Source organism: Pleurodeles waltl, chromosome 2_2, assembly GCF_031143425.1.
Source record: "Pleurodeles waltl isolate 20211129_DDA chromosome 2_2, aPleWal1.hap1.20221129, whole genome shotgun sequence".
Taxonomy (NCBI): domain Eukaryota; kingdom Metazoa; phylum Chordata; class Amphibia; order Caudata; family Salamandridae; genus Pleurodeles; species Pleurodeles waltl.
Genome location: NC_090439.1, coordinates 1,201,845,973 through 1,201,862,201, shown reverse-complemented (window position 1 = coordinate 1,201,862,201; position 16,229 = coordinate 1,201,845,973). Strand labels below are relative to the sequence as shown.

At 48.6% G+C, this 16,229-nt stretch overlaps 1 protein-coding gene across 1 annotated transcript in view; it reads left to right on the top strand.

The window, feature by feature from the left end:
- Positions 1–16,229, top strand: part of LOC138279508 (vomeronasal type-2 receptor 26-like) — a 225,281-nt gene that overhangs the window by 83,224 nt on the left and 125,828 nt on the right. The window lies entirely within an intron of this gene.

Genomic DNA, 16,229 nt, shown 5'->3' with positions numbered 1-16,229 from the left:
GGTCACACATGAACAGCAGAACGCCTTTGTGTCCTCTGACATATGAAGCCAGTGAAACAGATGAACAAGTCTGTCCCATGTTTTACTTTGTCCCAAATGCCCAGCCAAAGGAATGTCATGAGCCAAAGTCAAAAGAACTTCCATGTACTGCAAAGGAATGACCAATCTCCTGGCAGCTCCAGGTTTAGGGTCCTGTGCCTCAGTACATAGAAGGTTGTCTTCCCAATAGACTTTGTGGGTATCAGTGACATCCCCATTCTGCTGTTTGACAGCTTTCTGTCTTAGACCTTCTAGTGTGGGACAGGTCTGCTGTGCCACACTCAGCTCTTCCCTAGCAGGGTCCCCTGCACCCGAAAGCTCAGCAGCATCAGCTGCCAGCTCCTCTGCTGTAGGTTCTGCACAAGGAGAGTTTTCTTCTTCCTCAAAAGGGGAATCTTCTGGAGAGGGAGGGATAGTGGGCAAGGATTTACGCATTCTACCCCTAGCTTTTGGGAGCACTTGGCACATTTTGTCAGGATGCTAGTTTCCCTGTCCTCTTTGCTTCTGGGCCTGAGCCCTTGTGAGAGCAAAGATATGCCCTGGAATGCCCAGCCTTGCTGCATGAGCCTCCAACTCCACTTCAGCCCAAGCTGATATTTCCACATCATTTCCTAGTAAGCAGTCTACAGGTAAATCAGTGACTACCACAACTTTCTTTGGGCCAGTAACCCCCCCAGTTGAGATTCACAATAGCCATGGGATGGCTAAGAGTGTTGTTATGAGCATCAGTCACTTGGTACTGCCTACCAAGTAGGTGTTGTTCAGGGGCAACCAGTTTTCTATCACCATCGTGACACTGGCTCCTGTGTCCCTGTAGGCCTCAACCTCAACACCATTTCTTAGGGGTAGTTGCTTGTACTTACCCATATTAAGGGGACAAGCAACTAAGGTGGCAAAATCAATACCACCATCAGAGACTAAAACAATATCTGTGGTCTCCCTAACTAGACCAACCCCCACTACATTACCAATTGTGAGCCCAGCTACACCCTTTGTCTGGATATTTGTAGTGTTCTTCCCTCCACCACTGCTATTACTAGGGGCACGAGTGGACACAGTAGAGGTTGTGGTGGTGGGCGCCTTGGTGTTTTTCTTTGGACAAGTGGGATCACTTGCCCAATAGCCTTTACTTTTACATAAATAACACCATGTCTTCTTTTGATTGTGAGAAGAGGATTTGGACCCACCTCCCCCAGAGGATTTTTGTGGGCCTAATGAAGATTCAAAATTATTTTCGTCTTTGTCTCCACCCTTGTCATGAGACTTACCATCCTTCTTCTTGCCACCCTTTTCACCCCCTATATGAGCTTTTCTGCTTACCCTTGTTCTGACCAATTTGTCTGCCTTCTTTCCCAATTCTTGGGGAGAGGTCAGATCTGAGTCTACCAAGTATTGATGCAACAAGTCCGACACATAATTATTCAAGATATGCTCTCTCACAATTAGATTATATAGGCTTTCATAGTCATTCACCTTACTCGCATGTAACTAGCCCTCCAAGGCTTTCACTGAACAGGCTAAAAAGTCTGTCCAGTCTTAAGAAGACTATTTTCTGGTATCTCTGAACTTTATCCTGTATTGTTCAGTGGTTAAGCCAGATCCATCTAAGAGTGCATCCTTCAAAACTTTGTAATTGTTGGCATCACTCTCCCTGACAGTAAGGAATCTGTCCCTACCTTTGCCAGTGAAAGATAGGCACGAGATAGCAGCCCGCTGCCTTTGAGGGAGCAACTGTACCATACAGGCCCTCTCAAGTGCAGCAAACCACTTGTTAATGTCATCCCCCTCCTTGTAAGGGAGGACAATCATATGCAGGGTTCTTGAATCTGTTTCTCTAACAGGATGACTATCAAGATTGCTGCTGTTGCTGCCACCATGGGGAACTAACCCCAACTGCTGTCTAGGGTCTTATCTTCAGGGTGGGAGGTTTGGGAAGCCTGTGATACAGAGGAAATGCAAGAATGTGTAGAAGTGGACCTTTCTCTGACTGTCTGAACCCTAGTGACCTGGCCTTTAGGAGTGAAAGGTATCCTACTATTGTGTGACCCCCTCCCACTACCAGCTTCACTAAATGGCCTTTTAAGTGAAAGGTCTTTGGAAGTACCCTCCCAGAATTCTCAGGACCCTCCTCTGAAGGGCCTAATCCTGCCGGCTTCCTCGACTGTTTCCTGGTGGTCATGCTCTGGGGGCTGCCTGTCTTCACCCTGCACTGGAAGCCTCGAAGAAATCTCCTGTGGGTTGACGGAATCTTCCCCCTGCTTCAGCAGGCACCAAACTTCAGCTCCACTGTGTAGGAAAGTACCATCTTGCCTGGCATGTTACCCCCATTTTTCACTGTATATATGTTGTTTTAGTTGTATGTGTCACTGGGACCCTGCCAGCCAGGGCCCCAGTGCTCATAAGTGTGCCTGAATGTGTTACCTGTGTTATGACTAACTGTCTCACTGAGGCTCTGCTAACCAGAACCTCAGTGGTTATGCTCTCTCATTTCTTTCAAATTGTCACTAACAGACTAGTGACCAATTTTACCAATTTACATTGGCTTACTGGAACACCCTTATAATTCCCTAGTATATGGTACTGAGGTACCCAGGGTATTGGGGTTCCAGGAGATCCCTATGGGCTGCAGCATTTCTTTTGCCACCGATAGGGAGCTCTGACAATTCTTACACAGGCCTGCCACTGCAGCCTGAGTGAAATAACGTCCACGTTATTTCAAAGCCATTTTAACTGCACTTAAGTAACTTATAAGTCACCTATATGTCTATCCTTTACCTGGTAAAGGTTAGGTGCAAAGTTACTTAGTGTGAGGGCACCCTGGCACTAGCCAAGGTGCCCCCACATTGTTCAGGGCCAATTCCGAGGACTTTGTGAGTGCGGGGACACCATTACACGCGTGCACTACATATAGGTCACTACCTATATGTAGCTTCACAATGGTAACTCCGAATATGGCCATGTAACATGTCTATGATCATGGAATTGCCCCCTCTATGCCATCCTGGCATAGTTGGCACAATCCCATGATCCCAGTGGTCTGTAGCACAGACCCTGGTACTGCCAAACTGCCTTTCCCGGGGTTTCACTGCAGCTGCTGCTGCCAACCCCTCAGACAGGCTTCTGCCCTCCTGGGGTCCAGCCAGGCCTGGCCCAGGATGGCAGAACAAAGGACTTCCTCTGAGAGAGGGTGTTACACCCTCTCCCTTTGGAAAATGGTGTGAAGGCAGGGGAGGAGTAGCATCCCCCAGCCTCTGGAAATGCTTTCATGGGCACACATGGTGCCCATTTCTGCATAAGCCAGTCTACACCGGTTCAGGGACCCCTTAGCCCAGCTCTGGCGCGAAACTGGACAAAGGAAAGGGGAGTGACCACTCCCCTGACCTGTACCTCTCCTGGGAGGTGCCCAGAGCTCCTCCAGTGTGCTCCAGACCTCTGCCATCTTGGAAACAGAGGTGCTGCTGGCACACTGGACTGCTCTGAGTGGCCAGTGCCACCAGGTGATGTCAGAGACTCCTCCTGATAGGCTCCTTCAGGTGTTGCTAGCCTATCCTCTCTCCTAGGTAGCCAAACCATCTTTTCTGGCTATTTAGGGTCTCTGTCTCTGGGGATTCCTTAGATAACGAATGCAAGAGCTCATCTGAGTTCTTCTGCATCTCTCTCTTCACCTTCTGCCAAGGAATCGACTGCTGACCACGCTGGAAGCCTGCAAAACTGCAACAAAGTAGCGAAGACAACTACTGCAACTCTGTAACGCTGATCCTGCCACCTTCTCGACTGTTTTCCTGGTGGTGCATGCTGTGGGGGTAGTCTGCCTCCTCTCTGCACTAGAAGCTCCAAAGAAATCTCCCGTGGGTCGATGGAATCGTCCCCCTGCAACCGCAGGCACCAAAGAACTGCATCACCGGTACCCTGGGTCTCCTCTCAGCACAACGAGCGAGGTCCCTTGAATCCAGCAACTCTGTCCAAGTGACTCCCACAGTCCAGTGACTCTTCAGTCCAAGTTTGGTGGAGGTAAGTCTTTGCCTCCCCACGCCAGACTGCATTGCAGGGAACTGCGACTTTTGCAGCTACTCCGGCCTCCATGCACTTCCGGCGGAAATCCTTTGTGCACAGTCCAGCCTGGATCCACGGCACTCTAACCTGCATTGCACGACCTCCTAAGTTGTCCTCCGGCGACGTGAGACTCCTTTGTGCGACTTCGGGTGAGCACTGTTTCACGCATCCTCGTAGTGCCTGTTTCTGGCACTTCTGCGGGATCTGCCTGCTGGTGAGAGGGCTCCTTGTCTTGCTCGATGCCCCCTCTGTCCCCAGACGCAATTGGCGACTGTAGGAAAGTACCATCTTGCCTGGCATGTTACCCCCATTTTTCACTGTATATATGTTGTTTTAGTTGTATGTGTCACTGGGACCCTGGCAACCCAGGGCCCCAGTGCTCATAAGTGTGCCTGAATGTGTTACCTGTGTAGTGACTAACTGTCTCACTAAGGCTCTGCTAATCAGAACCTCAGTGGTTATGCTCTCTCATTTCTTTCAAATTGTCACTAACAGGCTAGTGACCAATTTTACCAATTTACATTGGCTTACTGGAACACCCTTATAATTCCCTAGTATATGGTACTGAGGTACCCAGGGTATTGGGGTTCCAGGAGATCCCTATGGGCTGCAGCATTTCTTTTGCCACCCATAGGGAGCTCTGACAATTTTTACACAGGCCTGCCACTGCAGCCTGAGTGAAATAACGTCCACGTTATTTCACAGCCATTTTACACTGCACTTAAGTAACTTATAAGTCACCTATATGTCTAACCTTTACCTGGTAAAGGTTAGGTGCAAAGTTACTTAGTGTGAGGGCACCCTGGCACTAGCCAAGGTGCCCCCACATTGTTCAGAGCCAATTCCCTGAACTTTGTGAGTGCGGGGACACCATTACACGCGTGCACTACATATAGGTCACTACCTATATGTAGCTTCACAATGGTAACTCCGAAGATGGCCATGTAACATGTCTATGATCATGGAATTGCCCCCTCATGCCATCCTGGCATAGTTGGCACAATCCCATTATCCCAGTGGTCTGTAGCACAGACCCTGGTACTGCCAAACTGCCCTTGCTGGGGTTTCACTGCAGCTGCTGCTGCTGCCAACCCCTCAGACAGGCATCTGCCCTCCTGGGGTCCAGCCAGGCCTGGCCCAGGATGGCAGAACAAAGAACTTCCTCTGAGAGAGGGTGTGACACCCTCTCCCTTTGGAAAATGGTGTGAAGGCAGGGGAGGAGTAGCCTCCCCCAGCCTCTGGAAATGCTTTGTTGGGCACACATGTGCCCAATTGTGCATAAGCCAGTCTACACCGGTTCAGGGGACCCCTTAGCCCTGCTCTGGCGCGAAACTGGACAAAGGAAAGGGGAGTGACCACTCCCCTGACCTGCACCTCCCCTGGGAGGTGTCCAGAGCTCCTCCAGTGTGCTCCAGACCTCTGCCATCTTGGAAACAGAGGTGCTGCTGGCACACTGGACTGCTCTGAGTGGCCAGTGCCACCAGGTGACGTCAGAGACTCCTTCTGATAGGCTCCTTCAGGTGTTGCTAGCCTATCCTCTCTCCTAGGTAGCCAAACCCTCTTTTCTGGCTATTTAGGGTCTCTGTCTCTGGGGAAACTTTAGATAACGAATGCAAGAGCTCATCCGAGTTCCTCTGCATCTCTCTCTTCACCTTCTGCCAAGGAATCGACTGCTGACCGCGCTGGAAGCCTGCAAACCTGCAACATAGTAGCAAAGACGACTACTGCAACTCTGTAACGCTGATCCTGCCGCCTTCTCGACTGTTTTCCTGGTGGTGCATGCTGTGGGGGTAGTCGGCCTCCTCTCTGCACTAGAAGCTCCGAAGAAATCTCCCGTGGGTCGACGGAATCTTCCCCCTGCAACCGCAGGCACCAAAAAGCTGCATTACCGGTCCCTTGGGTCTCCTCTCAGCACGACGAGCGAGGTCCCTCGAATCCAGCAAATCTGTCCAAGTGGCCCCCACAGTCCAGTGACTCTTCAGTCCAAGTTTGGTGGAGGTAAGTCCTTGCCTCACCTCGCTAGACTGCATTGCTGGGAACCACGACTTTTGCAGCTACTCCGGCCTCCGTGCACTTCCGGCGGAAATCCTTTGTGCACAGTCCAGCCTGGGACCACGGCACTCTAACCTGCATTGCACGACCTCCTAAGTTGTTCTCCGGCGACGTGGGACTTCTTTGTGCAACTTTGGGTGAGCACCATTTCACACATCCTCGTAGTGCCTGTTTCTGGCACTTCTCCGGGTGCTACCTGCTGCTAAGAGGGCTCCTTGTCTTGCTCGACGTCCCCTCTACCTCCTGGTCCAATTTGCGACCTCCTTTTCCCTCCTGGGCCACAGCAGCATCCAAAAATGCTAAAAGCATGATTTGCAGCGAGCAAGTCTTGTTGGCGTTCTTTCAGCGGGAAAGCACTTCTGCACGACTCTCCACGGCGAGAGGGATCCGTCCACCAAAGTGGAAGTCTCTAGCCCTTTTTGTTCCTGCAGAAACCTCAGCTTCTTCTGTCCAGTAGAAGCTTCTTTGCACCCGCAGCTGGCATTTCCTGGGCATCTGCCCATCTCCGACTTGCTTGTGACTTTTGGACTTGGTCCCCTTGTTCCACAGGTACCCTAGATTGGAAATCCACAGTTGTTGCATTGTTGGTTTGTGTCTTTCCTGCATTATTCCTCTAACACGACTTCTTTGTCCTTAGGGGAACTTTAGTGCACTTTGCACTCACTTTTCAGGGTCTTGGGGAGGGTTATTTTTCTAACTCTCACTATTTTCTAATAGTCCCAGCGACCCTCTACAAGGTCACATAGGTTTGGGGTCCATTCGTGGTTCGCATTCCACTTTTGGAGTATATGGTTTGTTTTGCCCCTATCCCTATGTTTCCCCATTGCATCCTATTGTAACTATACATTGTTTGCACTGTTTTCTAAGACTATACTGCATATTTTTGCTATTGTGTATATATATCTTGTGTATATTTCCTATCCTCTCACTGAGGGTACACTCTAAGATACTTTGTCATATTGTCATAAAAATAAAGTACCTTTATTTTTAGTATAACTGTGTATTGTGTTTTCTTATGATATTGTGCATATGACACTAAGTGGTACTGTAGTAGCTTCACACGTCTCCTAGTTCAGCCTAAGCTGCTCTGCTAAGCTACCATTATCTATCAGCCTAAGCTGCTAGACACCCTATACACTAATAAGGGATAACTGGGCCTGGTGCAAGGTGCAAGTACCCCTAGGTACTCACTACAAGCCAGTCCAGCCTCCTACATTGGTTGTGCAGCGGTGGGATAAGTGCTTTGAGACTACTTACCACTCTTGTCATTGTACTTTTCATAAAAGAAAAATATACAAAACAAGGTCAGTGTATATACACATAGCCAAAAAGTTTTGCATTTCCTCTTTTCACTCTTTACTAAGTGCTGAAAAGTACTTCTAACTTTCTAAAAAGTTCTAAAAAGTTAAAAAAGTTTTTTTTCTCTGTCTTTCTAAAAGCTCTGACAAACTTTTTTATCTTTTTCTATCACTTTAACTCTCTCTATAAATGTCTGGCACAGGCCAAAATGTTGATCTGTCCAAACTTGCACATGATCACCTTAGCTGGAAAGGAGCAAGGAGTCTCTGCATAGAGAGAGGTTTGAGTGTAGGGAAGAATCCTTCCTTGGAATTGTTACTTAACATGCTTACAGAACAAGATAAGGCAAGAAGTGCCCCATCTGTTGAAAAAGTAGCTAATGGTTCCCAATCTGATCCAGGGACTCCCCCAGGAAAAGATTCAGGAAAGAAACTTCCTAGCCTGCCCATTACTAGACAGTCTAGCATAGTTGGTAATGATGTGGAGTCACACCATACAAATAGTGTTGTCTCACATCATAGCAAAAGCGTTTATTCTCACCACAGTGGTACTGATGTTTCTGTTAGCCAAGCTGTTAGGGTGCCCTCTGTAAGGGACAGGTCTCCTTCTGTCCATTCTGACCATACTTCTGTTTCAAGGCATGTCCCTCCCACCCACCCTGATGACAGATTGTTAGAAAGGGAGCTCAATAGATTGAGAGTGGAACAAACCAGACTGAAGCTCAAGAAGCAACAGCTGGATTTGGATAGACAGACATTAGAAGTAGAGAAGGAGAGACAGAAACTGGGTTTAGAAACCCATGGTGGCAGCAGCAGTATTCCCCATAGTCATCCTGCAAAAGAGCATGATTCCAGGAATCTGCACAAGATAGTTCCCCCTTATAAGGAGGGGGATGACATCACAAAACCCTGCAGTCAAATCAAAAGTGCTTAGATACTTGGCAGATGCCAGTGTATCTATGAGCTCATCTGCCCTGGGTATAGGGTGAGCATCAGTTTTGGTTACCAAGTTGAGACCTCTATAGTCTACACAAAACCGCATTTCCTTCTTTCCATCTTTGGAATGGGGTTTTGGTACAAGTACCACAGGAGAAGCCCATGGACTTTCAGAGTGCTCAACCACTCCTAGTTCTAGCATTTTCTGGACCTTTTGCTTTATGCAGTCCCTGACATGGTCATATGTCATATGCACAATATCATAAGAAAACACAATACACAGATATACTGAAAATAAAGGTACTTTATTTTTATGACAATATGTCAAAAGTATCTCAGTGAGTACCCTCAGTATGAGGATAGCAAATATACACAAGATATATGTACACAATACCAAAATATGCAGTAATAGTATAAGAAAACAGTGCAAACAATGTATAGTTACAATAGGATGCAATGGAGACACATAGGGATAGGGGCAACACAAACCATATACTCCCAAAGTGGAATGCGAACCACGAATGGACCCCAAACCTATGTGACCTTGTAGAGGGTCGCTGGGACTATTAGAAAATAGTAAGGGTTAGAAAAATAGTCAACCCCAAGACCCTGAAAAGTGAGTGCAAAGTGCACTAAAGTTCCCCAAAGGACATAGAAGTCGTGATAGGGGAATTCTGCAGGAAAGACACAAACCAACAATGCAACAACGATGGATTTCCAGTTGAGGGCACCTGTGAAACAAGGGGACCAAGTCCAAAAGTCACAAGCATGTCGGAGATGGGCAGATGCCCAGGAAATGCCAGCTGTGGGTGCAAAGGAGCTGCTACTGGACAGTAGAAGCGTAGGTTTCTGCAAGAACGATAAGGGCTAGAGACTTCCCCTTTGGAGGACGCATCCCACACGCCGTGGAGAGTTGTGCAGAAGTGTTTTGCCGCCAAAAGATCGCCAACAAGCCTTGCTAGCTGCAAATCGTGTGGTTAGTGTTTTTGGATGCTGCTGTGGCCCAGGAGGGACCAGGATGTCACCAATTGCGTGAGGAAACAGAGGAGGCACCCAGCAAGACAAGGAGCCCTCTCAGAAGCAAGCAGCACCCAGAGAAGTGCCAGAACATGCACTACGAAGTGGAGTGAAATGGTGCTCACCCAAAGTTGCACAAGAGAGTCCCACGCCGCCGGAGGACAACTCAGGAGGTCGTGCAATGCAGGTTAGAGTGCCGTGGACCCAGGCTTCGCTGTGCACAAAGGAAATCCTGGAAAAGTGCACAGGAGCCGGAGTAGCTGCAAAAGTCGCGGTTCCCAGCAATGCAGTCTGGCGTGGGGAGGCAAGGACTTACCTCCACCAAACTTGGACTGAAGAGTCACTGGACTGTGGGAGTCACTTGGACAGAGTTGCTGGATTCAAGGGACCTCGCTCGTTGAGCTGAGAGGAGACCCAAGGTACCGGTAATGCAGTTCTTTGGTGCCTGCGGTTGCAGGGGGACAATTCCGTCGACCCACGGGAGATTTCTTCGGAGCTTCTAGTGCAGAGAGGAGGCAGACTACCCCCACAGCATGCACCACCAGGAAAGCAGTCGAGAAGGCGGCTGGATCAGTGTTACAGAGTTGCAGTAGTCGTCTTTGCTACTATGTTGCAGTTTTGCAGGCTTCCAGCGCGGTCAGCAGTCGATTCCTTGGCAGAAGGTGAAGAGAGAGATGCAGAGGAACTCGGATGAGCTCTTGCATTCGTTATCTAAGGAATCCTAAGAGACAGAGACCCTAAATAGCCAGAAAAGAGGGTTTGGCTACCTAGGAGAGAGGATAGGCTAGCAACACCTGAAGGAGCCTATCAGAAGGATTCTCTGACGTCACCTGATGGCACTGGCCACTCAGAGCAGTACAGTGTGCCAGCAGCACCTCTGTTTCCAATATGGCAGAGGTCTGGAGCACACTGGAGGAGCTCTGGGCACCTCCCACGGGAGGTACAGGTCAGGGGAGTGGTCACTCCCCTTTCCTTTGTCCAGTTTTGCGCCAGAGCAGGGCTAAGGGGTCCCCCGAACCGGTGTAGACTGGCTTATGCAGAATTGGGCACATCTGTGCACAACAAAGCATTTCCAGAGGCTGGGGGAGGCTACTCCTCCCTTGCCTTCACACCATTTTCCAAAGGTAGAGGGTGTCACACCCTCTCTCAGAGGAAGTTCTTTGTTCTGCCATCCTGGGCAAGGCCTGGCTGGACCCCAGGAGGGCAGATGCCTGTCTGAGGGGTTGGCAGCAGCAGCAGCTGCAGTGAAACCTCAGGAAGGGCAGTTTGGCAGTACCAGGGTCTGTGCTACAGACCACTGGGATCATGGGATTGTGCCAACCATGCCAGGATGGCATAGAGGGGGCAATTCCATGATCATAGACATGTTACATGGCCATATTCGGAGTTACCATTGTGAAGCTACATATAGGTAGTGACCTATATGTAGTGCACGCGTGTAATGGTGTCCCCGCACTCACAAAGTTCATGGAATTGGCTCTGAACAATGTGGGGGTACCTTGGCTAGTGCCAGGGTGCCCACACACTAAGTAACTTAGCACCCAACCTTTACCAGGTAAAGGTTAGACATATAGGTGACTTATAAGTTACTTAAGTGCAGTGTAAAAATGGCTGTGAAATAACGTGGACGTTATTTCACTCAGGCTGCAGTGGCAGGCCTGTGTAAGAATTGTCAGAGCTCCCTATGGGTGGCAAAAGAAATGCTGCAGCCCATAGGGATCTCCTGGAACCCCAATACCCTGGGTACCTCAGTACCATATACTAGGGAATTATAAGGGTGTTCCAGTAAGCCAATGTAAATTGGTAAAATTGGTCACTAGTCTGTTAGTGACAATTTAGAAAGAAATGAGAGAGCATAACCACTGAGGTTCTGGTTAGCAGAGCCTCAGTGAGACAGTTAGGCACTACACAGGGAACACATACATATAGGCCACAAACTTATGAGCACTGGGGTCCTGACTAGCAGGGTCCCAGTGACACATAACAAACATACTGAAAACATAGGGTTTTCACTATGAGTACTGGGCCCTGGCTAGCAGGATCCCAGTGAGACAGTGAAAACACCCAGACATACACTCACAAACAAGCCAAAAGTGGGGGTAACTAGGCTAGAAAGAGGCTACTTTCTCACACCCTGCTAGACAGGACCCCAGTGCTCATAAGTTTGTGACCTATACAGTCTCATTCAGCTGACTCAGCACACTTCACAAGGTGTCTGGGTGGGGGATGTCGGCTGTGGGTTCCCCTAGGCCAGGGCAAACTTGGTAGGGTAGGTCCCTTGTTAGGCATGCTCAGTTGCAGCAAATGGGCTTAGGCATAGTACCCCATGGGCATGTGATTTCCTAAGAACTGTTAGTGCATGGCCCACTGCATAGGGCTGCTCCCTGTGTGCTGTGTCCGCCAACGGTGGTGTTGTTGCTGGCATTGACCATGTGTCTCCTCTGTATTCCCCCCCTTTTGTTTTGTCACCCTGTCCTTGTGTGCATTAGCATCATCTGGCAGAGGAGCAGAGGCACCGGAGCAAGAAGGAGCTGCAACCCACATGGCCAAGGAGGGTGAATGTACGGATTCTGAAGGCACCAGTGGGACGGAGGGCGAGGGGAGCTCCATGACGGGGACAGGAAGGGACACCAGCGACAGCGACTCCACCTCTGATGGGAGCTTCCTTGCGGTGGTGGACACCTCTGTGCCCACCACAACAACAGGTACAGCTGCCCCCCACCAGCACCGCCCTCCCAGCAGCCCCTCAGCATGTTTCCTGTGCCCGCTCGCCCAGAAGGGTGGGCATCTCCTTTACCCCAGGCACGTCAAGCCCTGCCCCTGTCAGCCCTGCTGCCCTCAGGTAGGAGGCTACTGACCTCCTGAGATTCCTCACTGTTGGGCAGTCAACCATTCTGAATGCCATCCAGGGTTTCGAGAGGCATTTGAAACAAACAAATGCATACCTGGAGGGTATTCATTCTGATGTGACAGAGAGCATTTCAGGGTCTGGCCTCAGCACTGATGGCAGCCATTGTCCCTGCGTCCAGCCTGCCCCCTCCAACTTCCACTACCAAGACCCAATCCCCTCTACCTCACCCTATCCCCAGCACACCATCAGACCAGCATGCACACACATCAACACACAAACGTGGCTCAGGTAAACATAAGCACCACACATCCCACAGGCACTCACACAAGGACCATACCATGCAGACACACCAACATCCACTGCCTCCACTGTGCCCCCTCCTCCACGTCTTCCACCTCCCTCCCAGTCTCGTCTCCACTCACACCTGCATGCGCTACATCCTCATCCACTACCTCCATTACCAGCACGCCCATCACCACACACCGCTCACATGCAACCACAGTGGTATTGCATGAGCTTTGCATGTTTCCTAGATAAGCCTTGGCTGCTCCTCCACAACTACTTCTAGAGAGCCTGGCTTCCAAATCCTGAGTACACTACCATAATAAGGGGATACATGGACCTGCTATAAGGTGTAAGTACCATAGGTACACCCTACACACCAGGCCTGCTTCCTACACTCACCCTCCTATCTAAACGAGAAACTGAAAATCTCAGGAGCAAATAGGGGTTCTACAAATGCCCAGTCCCTGCTCCTGGAACCCCACCTCCAGATGAGAACAATACATGAATCAGTCCTTCTCTGGCAGCACCACTTGAATGTGAACCTCTCTGCCTTCCTCCATCTAACCACCTGCCCAGCAACCTTCAAAAAGGACCTCAGGCTCCTCCTATTTGACTGACATCTTGGTTAATTCACCCTCGACCAGACTTAGGGCCTCATTACGATTGTGGCGGTCTGAAGAACGCCACACTCTCGTTGACGATCAGACTGCTGGACTTCAGGCGGTCCAACCACCCAACCACAACTCTGGTTTGTGACCTGCCTAAAGACCGCCATCCCCTCCACGATCATAGATCCTGACGGGGTAACGGCGGTCAGGGTCACAACCAGCCAGCACAGAGCTGAATTCAGAGCCACCTGGCTGATTACAACCCCACTTCCACCATCCTAAAAGGCTGGTGGAAAGCCAGTGCCCTGTGCCACAGGTGGGCATCCCTGCCCAACACTGTTGGAATGTGCACTGTCTGCTTTGCAGACAGTGCACATTCCAAGGGTGCTGGATGGCCGATATAGGACTTGGCCGCCTTAAGGGAGCCGATATGGTCCTATATTGTACCACAGTTCCCACCGGACTGACCGGTGTGAACACATATTACAATGTTTCTGCCAGTCAGCCCAATGGGAACATTGTAATACACTCGTTGGGGCGTCACCACCATGGCAGTGGCATCCTCCCTGTGAGTTTGGCGGTCTCTTGGTGGGACCGCCAAACTCAAAATGAGGCCCTTATTTACTTTCTCCAATGCGATTTGCCTTACTTTACCTGTTCTTGTCCTCTGCCCTATCGTTTTAGCTGTCTCTTGTAACTCCTTTATATATGCACTAATGTAAATGTTCGAGTTCAACTACTATTAGTGTAAACCATTGTAACCCTGCATTATGTGTGTTGTTTTGTCTTCCTTTGCCAAGATGCTGTCATAGACATTCCATCCTCTTATTTGGAATTTGGGTTGCCATCTGTGTCTTGAGAAAAGTAGTCGGCCAATCTGAGGGGCATATTTAAGGAAAGTGTCGCTGCACCCAGTGATGCCATTTTTTGCCCCCCAACAGGAAACAACCCTTTGCATACAAAGGGCACATGCCTGGCACAGGCATAATGTAGCGCAAAGGGTTCCAAAGTGGTGCAAAGCATGCATTGCGCCACTTTGTAAATATGGCGCAATAATTTTGGCTACTTTGAGCCAGATCACCATAAAAAAATTACTCTAATGTGGCGCAAGGTGGAGCTAGGGGATTATAAATATGCCCCTAAGTATCTTCAAAATAATCAATTAGAGGGCTTAGTTCAGGAGTCTCCAACATTTTCTATCACCCTGAGCTATTCATGAATATTATCAATTTTACAATATCACTAGGCCTGGGTAAAATATAAATTACACCAGCACAATTTTGTTTGTTATAGCACAGAGGGCTACATGTATCAAACACTGGTTTTGTGACTTGCAAATTGCAAGTCAGAGCGATGCGCAATTTGTGAGTCGCAAAACCCGAAGTTGCATAGTGGCAATGACACTATTTGCGACTCGCAAGGGGGTCACAAATGCCCACCTCATGACTATTCATGAGGTAGGTCGCAATTTGCGACCCCCTTGGGAATGGCGGCCCTCACAGGGATGGTGGCCTGCTGGAGACAGCAGACCACCATGTCTGTGACTGCTTTTAAATAAAGCAGTTTTTTTTTTTAAATGCAGCCCGTTTTCCTTAAAGGAAAATTAGATGCATTTCAAAAACAAAAATGAAATGTTTTCGTTTCACTTTTTCAGAGCAGGAAGGGGTCCACTGCCTGCTCTGAAAAACTGTTTACAGTGACATTCACAAAGAAGAAGGGGTCCCATGGAGACCCCTTCCCATTTGCGAATGGGTTAGCACCAGTGTGACACTGGTATTAACTGCAATTGTTTTGCGACCGCATTCGTGGTCAAAAAACAATCAAACATGGGACTGCGAGTCGCAATTAGGAAGGGAAAACTATTTACCGAATCGCAAAAAGGGTTTGGTACATTTCAATGTGCATTTTGCACATTGCAAACGGCCCAATTTACTGTTTGCAGCGTGCGAAAGGCTACGTACATGTGGCCCTAAATTACAGCTTTACGGGAAGTCGTTCTTTATATTGCACTGGAATGCTGGATAAATGAAAGCAGACAGATGCAAGCAACTGTTGTTTGTGGCAGCTGTATTTTGGGACTTTTTTCATGAAAACAGTATCCTAGCATCAAAAATTGACAAGCTGACACATTTGGTGCTAAAATATAGATCTAAATGATGGATTTGCATTTCAGTAATCATTTGTCCTTTTACGTACAAAAGCAAATGAGGCGGATTTTTCACACCTCTAAAGATGACCACATCCAAAAAGATAACAGTTCTGACCATTCTTTCATGCCGCAATGTTAATGAGGCACACAGCATGACCAATCTCTATTCGAGGGAAAGCATGTGGTTCATGTTGCAGACCATCCGACTGCAGTGGCCTGTCAGTGTATGTTTGTGTTAGTATGGATACCTGAGATTGGTGTTTCTGGCAGGGACTCCAAGGGCCTGAAAATGTGACTCACTATCTCCTTTAATGTGCCCAGACCCTCCCTTTGACCTACTGGGATGGGCTTCCACATGCTACTTCCAGGGAGCTGGAGAGCTACCAGTAGCTCCCAATCTACTTGTTGGAGACTCCTGGCTTAGTTTGTCTTCATTTTGTTGGTGGAAAGGGATTTCTATTAATAAATTGTAGTTGTTAACTACCTCTGTGACAGGTAAATAGGATTGTGATCTCATGTTTTTTATTTCAAAGGCATGTTGGTTTTTTGTAGCATATTCTACACCTAGTGCAGATTGTTGGATGTGTCTCCATATTCTTTGATTGAGATGACAGTAATAGCCGTGTATGGCTATGTGGGTTAAATATTTAAAATGGTTTGAATCATGGTTTGTTCAAAATCTGTAATATTGTTTGTGGGTAGTTGTTTGTTCTATGTTTAATGTGGCCTAAGATTTTGTAGTGAGTGATGTTTTGTTTTTTGGTCGCAGGACACATACAGAAAGGGTTATTTGTGTCTTGATGTATGGTGTAGAGCTGGGTGAATGGTTTGGGAGACATGTTGAACGTCCCATCCATCATCCATGCCTGCCAATGGCTTAGTTTTAGTAAGTTACCTGCTGCAGGGAATTTTAGGATTTGTTTATCATTGTTTAGGTTGTC